Source organism: Lynx canadensis, chromosome F1 (assembly GCF_007474595.2).
Source record: "Lynx canadensis isolate LIC74 chromosome F1, mLynCan4.pri.v2, whole genome shotgun sequence".
NCBI classification, from domain to species: Eukaryota; Metazoa; Chordata; class Mammalia; order Carnivora; family Felidae; genus Lynx; species Lynx canadensis.
In genome coordinates this window covers 11,373,897-11,392,782 of record NC_044319.2, presented here as the reverse complement: position 1 = coordinate 11,392,782, position 18,886 = coordinate 11,373,897, and the positions used below count along the sequence as shown (strand labels likewise).

The window sequence follows — 18,886 nt, the reverse complement described above, 5'->3', positions numbered from 1 at the left end:
TTAACATCCCCATTTGTGGAGGAAGATATGGGGACTCAGGCTCCCACGCTCAGAATGAGCGCTTCACTTCCTCTCCTCTTTCCAAACCTAGTCTTAGCCCCTCACGTTATGATTGCTTCAAACTGGATAAAATGGGAATAAGCAGACTGATCACTAAGAGGGTCTGCCCAGCTTACATCCAGGCTGTCTCCTGGTAGGGTTTCCTGCTGGTTTGGGGGACCACCATGAAGATGGGGGGCACAGGGAGTCATATCAGGGAGTTCTGTGACATGGCTTATCAAGGATTATACAGTAACTGACGAGCACTGAGCACTTGCTGGTACTGTGCTGAGATCTTTTCATGTATTAGCGTCATGATAATCTGTGAAGTTGGTATTATTATAAGTCATTCTACAGATAAGGACACAGAGGCACGGATCTGAAGCCACCTTTCCAAGGTCACACAGTAGGTGTAAACCCATCTAGATCTGTACTTGTGGGCCGAATGCTAATACTTTGTCGCTAACTTTGTTGTCAGTGGCATTCCTAGCAGTTTGAGTGAATTTATAAGAACAGTGAATGCAGCAGAGAAAGAGCATGCTCAGAGTCAGGACACCTGAGTTCCGGTCCCAACCGTGCTACTGCCTGGCTGTGTATCTAGGGCTCCCTTTACTCATCCGCAAAACTAAGGTTTGAGTCCACGTATTCTCTGTGGTTCTTCACAGATCTAATGGGGCACATTCGATTAAAGACTGTCCTATTTGAGTCTTCACTTCCCAAACTAGAGTCTGAAGATACTCTCCGAGCTCCTGCAACTCCGAAAAGTTACACTAGTTACTTTAGAAAGACTAAGTTGGTAAGAACTATTGTATTTAGTGGCTGAGCTTTGCAAAGCTCCTAGAATGTTAAAAATTCGTATTTCCGGGGGCGCCTGCGGGGCTCGGTCGGTTGAGCGTCCGACTTCGGCTCAGGTAATGATCTCGCGGTCCGTGAGTTCGAGCCCCGCATCGGGCTCTGTGCTGACAGCTCGGAGCCTGGAACCCGCTTCGGATTCTGTGTCTCCCTCTCTCTCTGCCCCTCCTTTCCTCGTGCTCGTGCTCTGTCTCTCTCTGTCTCAAAAATAAATAAAACATTAAAAAAATTTTTTTTAATTCATATTTCGATGCTGCCACATGGGCTTGCGTTGATGTTGACATCTAGCATCCAGTGACTCCTCATGGCAGTTCTGAGAGGTGAGTGGGTGACTGTGGGTCAAGGCAGGGAAGGACAGCATCCCCACCTCTCAAACATCTCTCTTTTGATGGCTTTTGGCGGCTGAAAAACCACTTTCACAGATCACAGGAGCTCATTTAATCGTCCTAACACCCTGTGAAGAAGGTGTTAGCCTTCTCATGTTACAGATGAAGAAATTAACCCCAGAAAGCGGCATGCCTTGACTAAACTCTAAACACTCACAAATAATGACAGGGGCCCCGCACCTCATCTTTTGACTCTGAATCTAGATATATTTCCGTTGAGTCTTGTAAGGACTGCAGGATCGTGTAGCCAGCAGGGCTGGGGAGTGGCTGTTCGATTCACGACGCCAACCCTTAGCATCCCTGTGGTCTTGGGTGAGTCATCCAGACCCTATGTGTCTCCCCTGTGGTCTTGGGTGAGTCAACCAGACCCTATGTGTCTCATCTGTGAAATGGGTTGATACTCACCATGCAATGGTAATGGCTTAGAAATATGTTCAATTCAAATACATACATTCAAAATCACTTACTAGCGGACCTGGTGCAAAGCAGATACTCAAAAGTCACTATTATTTCCATTTCTCCATGTTTGAAAACTTCGTATCTTCTTTTGCCTCCAAGAAGTTGACAGTGCAGTCACTGAAGCCTATGGCGTTGTTACGCAAATAAGGAACCAGTTAGTTTTCCTATGGAAATAATTTTTTTTTTTTTTTTGGTCAGTGAATGGCAAAGATGAAGATAAATTAGGAATTTGAAAAATTGTCCATTTAATACATGAGAATAATCTGGGGCCGCAGGGTTACAGTTTTCTTGTTATTTAAGTCTCTTCATTCTTTTGGCTCCTAAATCTCACTTCCCATCTTTTAAACTCACCTTTAAGGGGCGCGTGGGTGGCTCAGTCGGTTGAGCGTCTGACTTCGGCTCAGGGCATGGCCTCGAGGTTCGTGAGTTCGAGCCCCGCGTTGGGCTCTGTGCTAACGAACAGCTCAGGGCCTGAAGCCTGCTTCGGATTCTGTGTCTCCCTCTCTCTCTCTCCCCCTCCGCCTCCCCTGCTCATGCTCTGTCTCTCTCTGTCTCTCAAAAATAAATAAATAAATGTTAAAAAAAATAAATAAAAAATAAATAAACTCAGCTTTAAAAAGCGAACTCACAAATGGTATAATGTATTAGTCAGGCTGCCCCCTCAGGCATTATGCTCAGAAAAGTAAACTCTAATGGAAAATCAAGCATTGGAAAATCTATATTCAGCATATGCAGCTGTGTCCGTGGTGAAACATTTACCCATTCTCAATTTACGGTGGAATAAGCAAAAAGCTAGTGTCCAGAGAGAATAAACAAGCCTCTAAGCTAGACTTTTCCATTTTTTATTACTATTCATGTACATTTATTTAAAAAAAAAAACATTTATTTTAACCACCGTTATTTATTTTTCAGTTGCAGAAGGTTGGTGCCCTGCTGATGATCACCGTTAGTTTCTGGTATTTCTTGACCTACTGTGTGTGGAAGGCTCTTTGCATCATCCCATTGAATCTGTCTGACCCTGCAGCGAAGCGTGAAGAGCCTCACAGTGCTGGCTGACTCTAGAGTCTGTGTTCTCTCCTCCACCTTCCGGCCTCCGGGATTCCCTGAGGCTCTTTGTCAGGACCCGTGGTGGAGAAAAACATGCGATTGGCTTGTCAGCAATTTCAAGACCCTGCCAACTGAGACAATCTTCCCTGAAAGGAGAAGAGGAGGGTACACTGGCCAGAGGAATTCTCCAGTTGCAGACAGGCATATGGTGCGATGCTAGACTGGAACCGAGGCCCCTGCGCTGAGTCTGATTCTAGCCCCATAGCCTTTGGGGGATTTGGGTACATTCTAAACTCTTTCGGAGACTTAGTTTCCCCTTGCGTTGAAACCAAGACTTGAAATAACGAATCTCCAACTTCCTTTCCAGCTTCAGGATCCTATGGTCTAAAGCGAGTTTTCTTAAATGAGTTTTCTAGCTTGGCTAAAACAATTCGGGCTTGGCAACAGTTACGTGAAGTCCACTAGGTTTTGAAGAGCTCAATTTTGGTTATGGGTAATAATGGGTTTAACCAAAAGTAGGAACGATGAGAGATGGGTGGCTGAAACCGTCATTTACTCCTCTCCCCAGAAAAAGGATTGGCTGTGCGTCAGACAAAATTTAGTTTCTAAGCAGCACACCAGAAAAACCGGATGCGTCTGGTAGCGTAGAAGGGGAAACTGCCTTGGGATTCTTGTTCCCCTACCATAATCAGATTCCCATGGTCCCAGTGGGCATAGCCTTAGAGTTGAGCTGGGAATCATAAAGCAGGGGTCGTCACCTGGCTTCAAGCCGAGGTACCTCCTACCAAGTAACCAGTAAGCGGCATGAATAGTTATGGTGCTCGCAGGCAGAGGAGGGAATAATCAGGCCACGGTGAAGATGCTGCAGAAGGTTAGAGGGCATTCCGGAGAGGTGACGGGAAGACTGGACCTTCTTTGAAGACTGAGTCGGACCCAAGTAAACGAAGAAGCGTTGGTGGCTAGGGGGACAGAAGGAGAGAGGGGACATACTGCAGCTGGAGAAAAAAGAACAATCCAGGTTACCACAGGCAGCGGAGGTACAGAGGTCGTCTGGATCAGGTCCAGGGTTTGTAGGTGCTAAAGACACGCGGAGTTGTGACGAGGGAACCAGATGAAAAATCTCAGGGCCACCCAGTTTTTCTTTCATCGAGTGAAATTTGGTCACTGACAAAGAAGGTAATAACCAATTGGTTATCAACTTGCTTTTTAAGAATAGTCATTGCGCAGGGACAACTCTGGCAAGGGTGACCTTGGTATCGTCATAGGCATGTGCTTGTCTTAGCCTAGTTGGCTAATGTGAAGGTCTCCATAGAACATAATGCCATTGAAGGTGTGGTGGCAGTTGAGTCTTGGATTTCTTTTGACATCAGCTGCCTCCATCGATTCGTCGCAACGAATGCATACTCTCCTTCTTGAGCTCAATGATCTCAGAGTACGGGCCATACTACCGAGTGAGCTGTTTGATGCAATTTTCACGTCTAGAAGTGTTTTGCAATGAATACTTCCCATTGGGTATAGGGCACTCCACTGGGGTCATATCGTTCACCCACAGGCAATGACAAAGGTCCACTGTGGCTCTGCGAGCTGCTCTGCAGGTAGGTCCTAGCACAATTTCAACCTCTCCCAAGGCCGCTTGTGCATCCCAGCCGTAAAATAGTCTGCACGTAAGATACTATTTTCCGAATCTCTCTAATGTCACAAGGATGATTTGTCACGGTAAAGGCTATCAACACCCAAGTAAGTTATGACAAGGCCTCTTCGGGCTTTAGTTCGAGGTCTTCATTAACATTAACGTTCTTATTTTTGTCATAGCCAATGTTTTCTAACTCGAGACCAGTTAATTTCAGGAATAATCTATGTCTGTGCAAATCTGCCTAGCTGAGGAGAACTTCTGACATCAGTCATCAGCAACTTACGGAGCACTTTTCTCATACCTATTCCTGTCATATAAGATGCTAAAGTAGTATTTTTAGAGCTTGAGAATTGCTCTTGGGAGTCAAAACACGTAGTTAAGGGAATAATCCTCTATTGCTTCCTCCCTCCCTCCCTTCTACTGCAACAACATTGAGCATGTGTATATATTTTAGCAAGCAAGAGCTGGGGAATCTGAGACAGGTTATCTCCAAATCTCTGCCTTCAAGGAATGCAGAGCCTAAGAGAGTTAGATCTCAAGAAATAACTCTGTGGGCCGCATGTCCGCTGAGTTACCCTGTCCATCAAGAGTCAAGTAAGAGCGATTCAAATCCTAACCTAGAAGTCATGGTAGCCTTGAGTCCCTTCTGGGCCTTTCAAAATAATTTTTTTTTAATTTTTTTAACGTTTATTTATTTTTGAGACAGAGAGAGACAGAGCATGAACGGGGGAGAGGCAGAGAGAGAGGGAGACACAGAATCCAAAACAGGCTCCAGGCTCTGAGCGGTCAGCACAGAGCCCGACGCGGGGCTCGAACTCATGGACCATGAGATCATGACCTGAGCCGAAGTCGGACGCTTAACCGACCAAGCCACCCAGGCGCCCCTCAAAATAATTTTTTATGGAGGACGGGAGGTAGAAGGAGTAGGAGGGGGGTTAGGACAATACTGACATTCTCCCTTTTCACCTCTGGCTGCATCTTACTGTTCCATATGTCACATTCCTGCATCACATTGCCTGAAGTGTGGACCCTAACTTCAACCGCCTGAAACTTCGCACCTACAAGACAGTTGTTTGCGTGGTGGACTTTATTGAACGTTTGAGATGATTGGAGGGATTTCACACTGTCCATTGCTTGCCTCCACCTCTGTATACACCCGATTTCCTCACTGGTTTGGTCTTTCCACTTTAACTCAGAAGAGAGAAGCTTGACAGAATTGTAGACGGTGAAGGACGAAATGAAGTGTGAAGGATGAATAAGCAGTGGCCAGCTTGGGGGGTGCTTGACAGAGGTGAGGGGGCTTTCTTTTCCTGTAATCAGGCAAAGTCTTCCATCTCCTGTAGCTCTCTGCTCCATGATCTCCTAGCCATGGACTCTGCATTGTGTCTGCTCAACCCGGGCCACCTACTCACGCCTCACGCTTCAGTGGTACCAAAGAACAGTAGAGGCTGAAATTTTCTCATTCTCTCCCAGCCCCAACCCAGTCCCTGAACAGGGAAGGGAGCACTATAAAGATTCACTGATAGTGAATTATGTCACTTTCTTTATTTTTTTATATTGCATATGATTTATTGTCCAATTGGTTTCCATACAACACTCAGTGCTCATCCCAACAGGTGCCCTCCTCAATGCCCATCACCCACTTTCCCCTCTCCCCCACCCCCCATCAACCCTCAGTTCGTTCTCAGTATTTAAGAGTCTCTTATGGTTTGCCTCCCTCCCTCTCTGTAACTTTTTTCCCCCCTTCCCCTCCCCCCCCCGGTCTTCTGTTAAGTTTCTCAGGACCCACATATGAGTGAAAACATATGGTATCTGTCTTCCTCTGCCTGACTTATTTCACTTAGCATAATACCCTCCAGTTCCATCCACGTTGCTACAAATGGACAGATTTCATTCTTTCTCATTGCCAAGGAGTATCCCATTGCATACGTAAACCACATCTTCTTTATCCATTTATCAGTTAATGGACATTTAGGCTCTTTCCATAATTTGGCTATTGTTGAAAGTGCTGCTATAAACATTGGGGTACAAGTGCCCCTATGCATCAGCACTCCCGTATCCCTTGGGTAAATTCCTAGCAGTGCTGTTGCTGGGTCATAGGGTAGATCTATTCTTAATTTTCTGAGGAAACTCCCCACTGTTTTCCAGAGCGACTGCACCAGTTTAAATGTTATAGTTTCCCCTCTCTAATGGCAACACAGTTCAGCCTATCCCCACCCTTCATCCGGGTGCTCTTACACTCTCTTAAGATAAATAATGGATTCTTTACTTCCCATCTTAAGCCGTGACTCTAAAAGTAAATAAATAGCCATGTTGCATACCAAGGGCCATCTACAATGGCTCCTGGAAAACTCACTTCTAAATAACAACAAAAAAATATTGAATACCTAATTCGGTCACTGTTAAAACACTGTTAATTTGTTGAGACGTAGTCAAGAGATACTCATTCACCTCTTAACAATGGTGAGGGTAACTTTAAGTTAAAAAAAAAGATGAAGGAGTCTTGTTCTATAGAAATTAACACACCAAAAGAAACTTGTTTTCTGAAGTTAATCTTCTTATAGATCAAAATGACAGAATTACAAAGTCAAAGCAATGAGAGAGAAAAATCAAGACTTGAAGAGTTGGCCATTTGAGAATGAAATAATAATGGAAGCATACAGATCATTTCTTAATCTTATTTTAGCCTTCAGGTTGAAACTTAGTAGAACTGGCGGAGTGCTAGGTACTCCCTTGAAAGTTGTATTTTCACATAATCCGATTTATTCCATAAGGGGAAATGTTTCTCAAGAGTAAAATGGCCAAGTTGAAGAAAACTAAAGGTCTTGGGAACACATTTTAGTGTGTTATTGAAAGTTGTTTGTAATTCTAAGCTATGGTAGGTTGTTTCTAAAGATGACCATCATAAGTCCCTTCCTCCTCTGCACCTATCTGCCATTTCCATGTCATGAGATAAAGTCAGATTTCCCTCCCCTTGAATTTGGGCTGGCCTTAAGTTCTTGTTTGACCAACAGAATGAGGTAGAAATGAAAACACAGCACGTTCAAGGTCATAGAAAGTCTTGCAGCTTGCACTTGAGTCTCATGGAACATTCTTCTTGAGATGCTCTTGGAACCCATCGGCCATGCCGTGAGAAGTCTAAGCCACACTAAAAGACCACATACACAGCTCTAGGAGACCGCTTCTGCTGAAGTTCCAACCAACAGTTGGCCATGTGATACGGCAATCTTGGCTGTTGAGTCCAATGGAACCTCCTGATGACTCCAGCCTCGTCTACCATCTGATAGAATATACAAGGGAGACCTTGAGCAAGAACCATCCAGTTGAGCCTAGTCAATGTACAGAGCCATGAGAGATAATAGTAAAGTGTTGCTTTAAGCCGTGGAATTTTTTGGATGGTTTGTAATAGAGCACTACATAACAAGAACAGAAGTAAGAATATTATGAATAATTAATTTGTTCTTTCTTTTCAACACTTGGTACAGTCTTTTGGAACCAGGTCCTACGCTGGGTGCTGGGAATTCAAAGATGAATGAGATAGAAAATGTAAAGCCCAATACGTTTGCTGAAGCAACCCCTTGTTGGCGAGACAGACTGATGAACAGAAGAATATTACATGGGACAAGGAGTGGTATTACAAGAATGTGTGTAGATCCTGTGGGATCACACAGCCTTGGGAAAACAAATCTGTTTTTGGAAGGTGGTGAACAGAGTGAGACTTGAAGACTGAAGAAGAGATCACAGGCGTATCAGCTGGGGGAAGGTCCCCTGAGCATTAGCACAGGGAGAAGATGGCATGTGGGATCTTCCTGGAACTACAAGTACTTCAATAAGCCTGGAGCATAGATGTGAGGGCTACGTGGCCAAAGATGTGGTTGGAAAGGCTACCAGAAGGCTGAAAAAAGGTCCAGCGTACGGGGGCGAAGGAGTTTGGATTTCATTTATGTGTTTATTTTTATTTTATTCTTCAACGTCAAAGTCTAGCCATGCTGACCCACTTCTTTCTTCTGTCATTATCCTTCAATAATTAAATCGAATGGTTCTAACGTCTGTATTGAAGGATTTCGAGGACAGGCACTTTATAATCCAGAATGATGGCATCAGAAATAGATGGGGGGCATAGTGGAGAAGGCAAGATTATGTATGCAGGGAGACTATTTAGGAGTCTCTGCCAGTAATTTAGGCATGGCAGTGGGAGTGAGATCGGAAAGAAGGATATGTTAAACAGGTGGAGCCTGAGTGCTGAATTTGTAAGACAAGGGAGAGGGAGGAATCCAAAATGAGGTCCAGATTTCTAACTCGGGCAGACGAAGAGATGGTGATGTCATTCACTGAGCTGTGGCAGAGGAATGATGACAAAGAGGGAATGTGTTGGACTGAGAACGTACATGAAGCATTGACGGGAGGGTGTACAGTAGAGAGGTGGGTGGGGAGCTCCAGAGGTTAGGGGGGGACCCTGAGCTGAAGATCGGGATTTGGAGGTCATGAATATGTAGAAAGGGCCGGAAGCCATGGGTGCAAAGGAGAGAAGGGCAATGGGTACTGTGCTAACAGAGATTATGCGTGGGACTTCAGGGAAGGACCATGTCCAAGGGCAAGTTAGGGGAAGCCTATAATGGGGATCAAGAAGGAGTAACCAAGGTGCCTGGGTGCCTCAGTCGCTTGGGTGTCCAACTTCCGCTCGGGTCATGATCTCGCGGTTCGTGGGTGCGAGCCCCGCGTCGGGCTCTGTGCTGACAGCTCGGAGCCCGGAGCCTGCTTCGGATGCTGTGTCTCCTCTCTCTCTCTGCCCCTACCCCGCTCACAGCCTGTCTCTCTCTCCCCCTCAAGAATAAATAAACATTTGAAAAAATTAAAAGGAAAAAAAAAAGAGTAACCAGAGTGGTATGAGGAAATGAGATAAGAAGCCAAGGATACGAGAGGCACCAGGTGCGATGATGGCATAAGATGCCGCGAAGAGGAAACATTCGAGGAGGAAGACATTGGAGACCTTGGATAGATCGGCTTACGTAGATTTATGAGGGCAAAGGAGAAGGTCTAGTGGATTCAGGGCAGCATGAAAGGCGAGGAAGTGGAGTTACTGAAGGTAGGCTAAATCTAAGAAAGTAGAAGAATGTTGTTCGTGTTTTTTTTACTGAGATATCATTGACACAATGTTGTATTCGTTCCAGGTGCGTAACATAAAGGTTCAATATTTGTATATATGGTCATGTCTTTTTAAAGACAATAGTGGCCTGAGAGTGTTTATAAACAGTAAAGAAAACACATGAGAGCTGAAGAGACTGAATAAGTGGATGGAAGAGAAGGGGAGGGGCAGAGGATACAGGAGAAGGAGCAGGCATTCGATGGGGGGATGCTCTTACCCATTGATGTAGGTGGGAAATTAGCCAAGGAGGCGCGTGTTGGCAGAGGCTTGAGGGGAGAAGCAAGGGGAGGACAGGAGCCCTCCGTGAAGTAAGGACAGAGTGGCCATCCAAGAAGGCTGGAGAAGGCGGTGGACAGGTGGCTTCTAAAAGAATGGTAGGGTTTGAAAAAGCTACCGTAGGGTAATAGGCTAGTGCTGGCTCAGGGCACAGAGAAGGATGGCCTCGTGGCTTGAACTGAGCAAAGATGTAAAAGAATGGATTTAAAAAAATTTTTTTTAAATATTTATTTAGTTTTAAGAGACAGGGAGACAGAGTGTGAGTGGGGGAGGGGCAGAGAGAGAGGGAGACACAGAATCCAAAGCGGGCTCCAGGCTCCGAGCTGCCAGCACAGAGCCCGACGCGGGGCTCGAACTCACGGACCGCGAGATCGTGACCCGAGCCGAAGTCGGACGCCCAACCGACCGAACCACCCAGGGGCCCCAAGAATCTGTGTAGCTAATCTACACAGGGGTGTGGACTTTTTTGTTGTTGTTGTCGCTCGTACTTGGCAACTCAGGTGTGGCAGTGAGAAAATGAGAGAGTGGACTACTCCAGGCTTATGATTTTTCTGGGCAGGTGCAGCGGGTTCACAAACTGGCAAAGAAGTCTAGACTATTGGCCAAGGAGTGATGAGAGTTTCAGGCCAGGGTCTGAGGGGGGACTAGAGGGCTCACGGAAGTGGCAGAATGGGTATTAAAGCGAGAGGGCAGAAAGGCTCAGAGGTCGTGGTCAGGAAGAGGGGCTGTGCAGGTTAGATGGGTTTTCCTCGTGGGCAGGAAGCATACACGCAGGACTTCGGCGGTATCAGTGACTGTGAGGTCATTCTCCCGCCAGGAAATCAGAAGACTGTAGATGACAAGGGAGGAAAATGACAGAACGGCATTTGCACGGGCCTCAAAGCGAGGACAAGATACAGAAATGACACAAACAGGAACTGAAGGAGGAGGTGATGTCTGAGCTGGGCTCCTTGCGGGTCAATAGGAGTTCTCCAGGCAGATGAGGAGTGAGGGAGAGCAGTTCAGACGAAATCAATAAATTCTCTTACTGATTTTTAAGTTCTCTTCCAGCACGGTATCTGTCAGGGGACGTAGCTCATAATGATATCTCCTACTTCCCATTTTTGTCAATAAAGGATATGACACAGATTAAGTATCCTCTGGCTCTCTCTGAATGGTCCTCTCTCCTCCCAGCTCTGGTTTTCGGTGCCAGTTTCTTCCAAGCACCTGGCCGCTGACCTTCAATCCGTTGTCTTTCCCTTCATCCACAGATTTCTCTAAACTTGCCTTCTGCCCAGCTCCCACAACTCACACACATACCTCACAGTTGCCTGAAAGCATTTTCCTTCCTAGAATCTTGACTTCTAGCAGTCTGACTCAGATCTGACTCAGAAAGATCCAAGAGAAAAAAAAAAAGTGGGGGGAGGGGGCAGGTGAACTGGATGGTTTTAAGAATGGAATCCTGGAGACCGGGGCAGAAAGCGATCACAGAACAGAGACCAGAGAACAAATATCAGGTCGCAGAGGAGACACCTCAACAATAAAACTTCCAGCCGAAAAGCCTGCTGCCTTCCCTTGCTGAAGTTGTTATCTTGTTACAACGTCTTTGTGTCCTTACTGCCTTTCTGAAACGGAATGTTCCCCGGATAGGAGGAAAATCAGCTAAAAACGAAATCTCTCAGACGGTTTGTCACGTTTTTTTTAAAAATATTTTTCATCAAAGTATAACCCGTATTTTAAATTTCTCCTACTTGCCAGACGTGTTTTATATTTTGTCTCTTATGGAGGTCTGCAGCCAAGAAAAACCACGACTCTCCAACCGATTCTGTTTACGCATTCAGAATAGCGTAGCACATTGTCTTTAGGTGAATGATGTTCTCTGGGGTTGTGCAACATGGTTGCCCTGAGCATCGGGAACGCTTGGCTGGTCTCTCCAGGGACCCAGGACACAGAGATCCTCAGAGCTGCCAGACCCCAGGGCCCCTGTGCCTTTTCTTGCTAATGGTGAAGCACATGGTGTGTGTGTGTAAATTTCTATGCAGCTATGTCGCTCCTGCAGAAAAATACATGGGCGATGCACAGAAGACCCTAGAAACAAGGAATTCACAAAAGAAATACAAAGGGCCAATGAACCCATGAAAGAATGCTCTGCCTCTCTGGTAATGAACGTAATGCCACTTACAACAGCAAGACAAGCCATTGGGACTGGTTTGACACTGCGAGCATAAAACAATGACCATCATCAGTGCGAAGGTGGGGGAAGCTAGGAGAGGACTGTCCTAGACGGCAGTGCTGGTTACCACTGGGCAATGTGATCACAGATGATTGCCTTTTTCTTTTTTATCCATGTCCAAATCCCTGTCCCGAATCCGTGTCCTTTTTTTATCTGGGCCCTATCTGGCCCCACCCCTTCCAGTAGAGACACTCACCTAACAGTCAAATTGGGAAAATAAAAGGGGGATGGTCTAAAATAATCTGTGTTTAAAACTTATAAATGAAAAATGTTAAATTTACACAGAAGCAGAGAGAACAGTGTGGTTATCCCTTCTGAGAACCCATCTCTAGATTCAATAGTTAATCAGTGTTTTTTCCTGCCTCCCTCCATTCTTCCTTTCCTTTTTTTTTTTTTTTTTAAATTTTTTTTTTCAACGTTTATTTATTTTTGGGACAGAGAGAGACAGAGCATGAACGGGGGAGGGGCAGAGAGAGAGGGAGACACAGAATCGGAAACAGGCTCCAGGCTCTGAGCCATCAGCCCAGAGCCCGACGCGGGGCTCGAACTCACGGACCGCGAGATCGTGACCTGGCTGAAGTCGGACGCTTAACAGACTGCGCCACCCAGGCGCCCCCATTCTTCCTTTCCTTATTTCCTTCTGCCTTCCTATTTTCTTTCCCTTCCTCCCTCCCTCCTTCCTTCCTCCTTTCCTTTCCTTTCCTTTCCTTTCCTTTCCTTTCCTTTCTTTGTCTTTTCTTTCTTTCTTTTTTCTTTCTTCTCTGCGTTATTTTTTTAATTTAAATTTTAGCTAGCCAACATACAGTGCAATATTGGTTTCAGGAGTAGAACCAAGTGATTCATCACTTACCTACAACACCCAGTGTTCATCCCAACAAGTACCCTCCTTAATACCCATCACCCATCTAGCCCATCCCCTACCTCGCTCCCTCCATCAACCCTCAGTTTGTTGTCTCTCGTTAAGAGTCTCTTGTGCTAACAAACCACAAGAGACTCTTAACTACAGAGAAAAAACTGAGGTTTGCTGGAGAGGTGTTGAGTGGTGTAGAGGTCCATCTGGGTTATACACACACACACAGACACACACACACACACACACACACACACACACTCCACATCTTCTCTATCCATTCATCAGTCGATGGACATTTGGGCTCCATAGTTTGACTGTTGTTGATAATGCTGCTTTTATAGCAGTATTGTATTTTTATATCCTTTGGGTAAATAACTAGTAGTTCTTCTCTGCATTATTTTAAAGCAAATTCATATCGTCATCTTAACCCTAAATATTTCCATATGTATTTCTTTCAAACGGGACATCTTCTTCTATAACCACAATTCTATTTGCATCTTTAACAACATTAACAAAAATTCATTAATGACATCTGATTCCAAATATACCTTCACATTTTCACAATTATCCCAAAGAAGACTTTTCCAGTCAATTTATTCGAATCGGGACCTAAATGAGGTCCAATCACTGCATTCGATTGCAATGCCTTAAAGTCCCTTTTAATTTGCAACAGATCTGTCACTGTCTCCCCCCCCCTTTTTTTTTGGTCCTCGACTTGTTGAATACACGGACTTAGTTGTCCTATAAATTGTACCAAATTCTGGATTTGTCTGTTTGTTCTCCTGCTGCCCTGCAAACCAAAGGTTAGATTTAAATTTTGATTAAATTCAGGTTTAACATCTTTTGGCAAGAATATTTCATAAGTGGTGCTGTGTATTTCTTATTACATTACATCATGCGGTATATAATGTCTGGTTGTCTCATCTTGAGACATGCTAAAATTGATCAACGGGTTCACATGGGGAAGCCTGAGCCTTCCGTTGCGAAGATCTCTGTCATCCCTTCTCCTAATGCCTTTAGCATCCCTTGAGTGCATTGCCTGAGTTATTATTTCATTAGTGGTTGTAAATGGTGATGTTCAAAATTTATTAATCCATCTACATTTAATACCACTAATTCTTCTCTAACAACAACAAAAAATCCTCATCGACTAGGGCTTTTTGATTCCTCTGAAATGTCGCCATATAGAACAGGTCAGATAAAGGCATATTCCGCAAACCTGTGCTAGAAGCAATGACAACCAGTGGCAAGGAGTATCTATAATGCCCGGATTGTGGTCTCTAAGTAACATTATACACTGAAAGGAACCAGGGCTTTGTCAAGAAAAGGCTGATCCCAAGTCTGAGGCTGGGAATGAGATGATAATAAACCTTCTGGTGCCAGTAAGCAGAGAATCTATCAAAAACAAACGAACAAAAAAGCCCAAACTGGGACCGCGTCCTAAAGATCTCAGTGGGCAATTTGAGAATCAAAACAACAACTGCCATTGATTGGCTCATATTGAGTCTGTTTCCAAAAGCGTGTGAGTTCATAACGGCGCAGGCAAAAAATAAGAAGAGGTTGAGAACCACCAGCTAAAAGAAAAACAAATACCCTGGTAGCCGCTGCAAGAAAGTAGGACACCAACCCCTCCCTCTGGGAGTTTAGTCGATTCAAGAGAAAGAGGGATTATATTTTTCATGGCTCTTGCGTGAAGGGGATGTCGTAGGAAGACAAGGGTGGAAACAGGGAGACTTGCACCGAGATCCAGGGACTGTGCAAGTGCCAGAGGTAGACAGGTGACAGAGCCGCTTCCCGATCTCCTGGAGTTCGTGTCTCCAGTGGGGCGGACTGCCTTGTGACAGGGCACCTGCCGGCTAGAGGACTATGTACAATAATAGGGGCAACACACAGGAAGGAAGGGCGGCGGCCGTCCCCGGGGGCACTGATCCAGGCCTGACGCTCAAGCTGAGTCTCACGGGTTGGATGAGAATTAAACACTTGTCCTGCCCCAAACCAACTTCAGAGCCACTTGCAGCCTGATGGAGCCAAGGCAGTGGGGGTCAGTACTGACTCAGGATCTGGACAGGATTAACCTGGCGGCAGGAGAGAGGGAACATGGGAGCTCCTGCAGGGAAGGACCTGAGGGAGCTGGGCTGAAATCTGACCTAGCCTAGCCACAGAAAGGAGAGCGCCCAGATCTCTCTCTCTTGTTTTAAGTTTCTATTTGAATTCCAGTTGGTGAACGTACGGTGTTCTATTAGTTTCAGCTGTAGAATAGAGCGATTCGATACTTCCATCCGACCCCCGGTGCTCCTCACGACAGGTGCCTCCTTACTCCCCACCACCCATTTCCCCCCTCCCCCACCCCCTTCCCCTCTCAGATCTCTTTGTATTATCTCCGTCTGCCTCTCTGTTTATATGATTGTTGCTTGTAACTGGGAAGGAGGTGCTAGTCGGGCCAGCTGAGAGGAGAGCCACGAGGAAAAGACGGGGATGGAGAGGCAAACAGAAGTGAGGGACAAATCACAGCTCTGCCATTTGGAAGGTGCATTTTGCTACGTTGATGAGCTGTGTCGCAAGGAAAGATGTGCTTGTGGAATAGCTCGGATACGCTGTGTGTATGCACAGACGTACAGAGAAGAGACGCCCGGAGAGGAGGGCTTAAGCAACTATTTCAAATAATAATTAGTTGTGGCAGGAATGCAGTCAGACCACTCCTTTCACATACATATATCTAAAGTATATCTAAAAGAAATAGAGCAAAATTACCTGTAATTGGTATGTATTACTTTTAGAAACTTTATCCAGGTATAATTTATATACAATGCAATTCACCAGTGTAAGTGTACAAATCGATGTTTTGACAAATGTTGACACCCGTAAGTACGACCGCAGTAAAGATATAGAATATTTCCATCTCCCTAAAATGTTTCCTGGTGTCCCTTTGCATTCTGTTCCCCTAGCTCCCTGATCCTTGACAACCACGATCTGCTTTCTGTCACCATGGTTTTGCCTTTTCTAGCATTTCACATCAACAGAATCTTATGCTACGTAGGCTTCTGCGGCTAACGTAATGCTCTTGTGATTCTCCTGTGCCGTCGGATGCGTCAGCCCTTTATTCCTTTGCATTGTTGAGTGGTGTTCCACCATATAGACATACAATTTGGATTTCAGCCGCCAGGCATTTGGGTTGTTTCGACTTTCTTCCGATCGTGAATAAAGCCGCAGCGAACATGTGCGTAGAGGACATAGTGTTCATCTCTCCCGGGTGAATCTATAGATACGGAATGAGTAGATTATTTGGGTGTTGACTTTACAAGGAACTGTGAAGACCTTTCCCAAAGTGGCTGGATCTTGCACAATGAGCGTTCCGATTGTTCCACACCTTTGTCAACACTTGGAATTGTTAGTTGCTTTTATTTTAGCCATTCCAGTGGATTCACAGTGGAAACTCAATGTGGTTTTAATGCATGTTTTCCTAATGACTAATGATGTTGAGCATCTTTTCGTACATGGATGTGCCATCTGTAGTGTGTCCTCTTTGGTGAAAATCTGTTGAAATCTTACCCCCTTACCCCCTGACCCTGCCATTTATTGGGTGGTTTTCTTATTATAGTTCTAAGTGTTAAATATTCTGCATATGTACATTTATTTATTGAAATAAACGTTTAGCAAGTATTTTTCCTAGTCTGCCACTTTTCGTTTTCTTAACAGTATCTTTTGATGAGAAAAACTTTCAAATTTTGATAAAGGCCAACTTGGCAATGCTTTTCTCCTATAGTTCATGCTTTTTGTGGAAGAGGTTCCAGAAACCTTTGCCTAACTCCAAATTACTAAGATTTTCTCCTTTGCCTTCTTCTAAAAATTTTCCAGTTTTAGCTCTTACATTTATATCTATGATCCGTTTTGTTTTGTTTGTGTCTTCTATCATGTTTGAGAAATTTCCTTTGCTTTCTGAGATTTTTTAAATAATTTTTTTAATGTTTTATTTCATTTTTGAGAGAGAGAGACAGACAGACAGAGAGACAGAGAGACAGAGAGTGAGCAGGAGAGGGGCAGAGAGAGAGAGAGGGAAACACAGACTCCGAAACAGGCTCCAGGCTCTGAGCTGTCAGTACAGTCTGATGCGGGGCTCGAACTCATAAGCCATGAGATCATGACCTGAGCTGAAGTTGGACGCTTAACTGACTGAGCCACCCGGGCGCTTCTGAGACTTTTTTTTTTAAATCATGTATGGGTATTGAGTTTTATCACAAGTGTTTTCTGCAACTATCGAGATGATCTTTTATTTGACTTTTCTTTTTTGCCTCTTAACACAGTAAGTTACATTGATTATTTTTTAAATATTTTTTTTTAATTTTTTTTTCAAAGTTTATTTATTTTTTTTGGGACAGAGAGAGACAGAGCATGAACGGGGGAGGGGCAGAGAGAGAGGGAGACACAGAATCGGAAACAGGCTCCAGGCTCCGAGCCATCAGCCCAGAGCCTGACGCGGGGCTCAAACTCACGGACCGCGAGATCGTGACCTGGCTGAAGTTGGACGCTTAACCGACTGCGCCACCCAGGCCCCCCGATTATTTTTTAAATATTAAAGCAAATAAAGCCCTTGCACTCCTGAACTAAATTCCGTTTTTCATGCTGTATTACCTTTTAAAGTATGTTTTTAAATTTCAGTTGCCAAAAAGTTCTTAAGGACTTTTCTATGTTATGAAGGATATTGATGCGTATTTTTCTTAGTATATTTTTCTGATTTTCGTTTTGGGGTGATATTGGCCTCTCGACATTCTCTCTCTTCTAATTTCTAAAACAGTTTGTGTAAAATTGACATTATTTATTCAATAAATGTTTGGTAGAACTAAACCATGAAATCATCTGGGCCTCTTTCGAGGAAGATCGTACTAATTCGATTTCCCTCACAGGTAAAAAGCCATTTGCATTACCTTTTTTGTTCTTGAGTTAGCTAGTTTGCTTTTTTCAAGGTTTTATTTTTTTCACTTTTATCTAAGCTATTGAATTTATTGGCATAAAGCTGTTTATACGTTGTAGGGGAAACCAGATAAATCACTGTTTGCTATCCTAGAAACCAAAATTGCTACAGAAGCATTGTCATTGGCACGGGGCAGGGGGCAAGAAAAATAATTTCTTGTGCCCTCTCATTTCAATGCTACATATTCCCCTTATAGCTCACCAAAGCACTTTGCTTTTCTCAATTTAGACAAAAAAAAAAAAAAAAAGAAGAAGAAGAAGAAAGTCAGGGAATGATCTTTATCGCTCACCTCCTGAGACCATCTTGATAAAAACTGAGAACAATTGTGAAGTGCCCTGTGAATATGGGCTGCCAAATGTAATTGCCAATATGCTAATTAAGAACTCATCAAGAGTGTCAACATCTCAACATCGAGAGTCTCCAATTTACCGTGTTATCATTGTCATCTAAAGCACTGAGTATTTCTGGCATGTCTGCCCATGCGGGACACTGGGCTAGCAGAGAGCTCCCTGCTCTGAAAGAGTTTATGTTTTTCTTAGGGGTCCAAGGGATACATAAAGAGACCAGTGCTTCCGTGATGTGCAGAGCTAAGTGCCACAGGAGTGGTGCAGAGCCTTAGGGATTCAAAAGGTTCACAGCTCGATGAAATTTATTTGGATTTTAAAGGAAAAGTCCAGCTGAAACAGGAAAAAAAAGAAAGAAACATAAGGGATTGACAGTAAGCAAATACACAGAGGAAAGAGGGCTTATAATGTACTTTTGAAATAAGCAGGACAGTTAGACGTGGTGAAATAGAGCAGAGGGAAATAATTGGAGAGAAATCACCAAGCCCCTAACGTGTGTTTTGTGTGAAATGGTTTGCACGTCAGTGTTGAGCCCACGATGTTTTTGTTGGGTGCAGGGATCATTACACGAATATGAGAGCAGAGAAAGCTGAGACTCGGGGGTGGGGGGTGGCGGGAGGGGCGAAGGACTTGCCTGGATTCAGGTCAAGACGACAACTCCGGTCTTTCA

At 44.5% G+C, this 18,886-nt stretch overlaps 1 long non-coding RNA gene across 1 annotated transcript; it reads left to right on the top strand.

Annotated features, from left to right (window-relative positions):
* Positions 1-2,841: 2,841 nt before the first annotated feature.
* LOC115504784 lies at positions 2,842-8,466 on the top strand. The gene is made up of 2 exons (XR_003965823.1): positions 2,842-3,959; positions 7,902-8,466. It is a non-coding gene; the product is annotated as an uncharacterized LOC115504784 (long non-coding RNA).
* Positions 8,467-18,886: the final 10,420 nt, after the last annotated feature.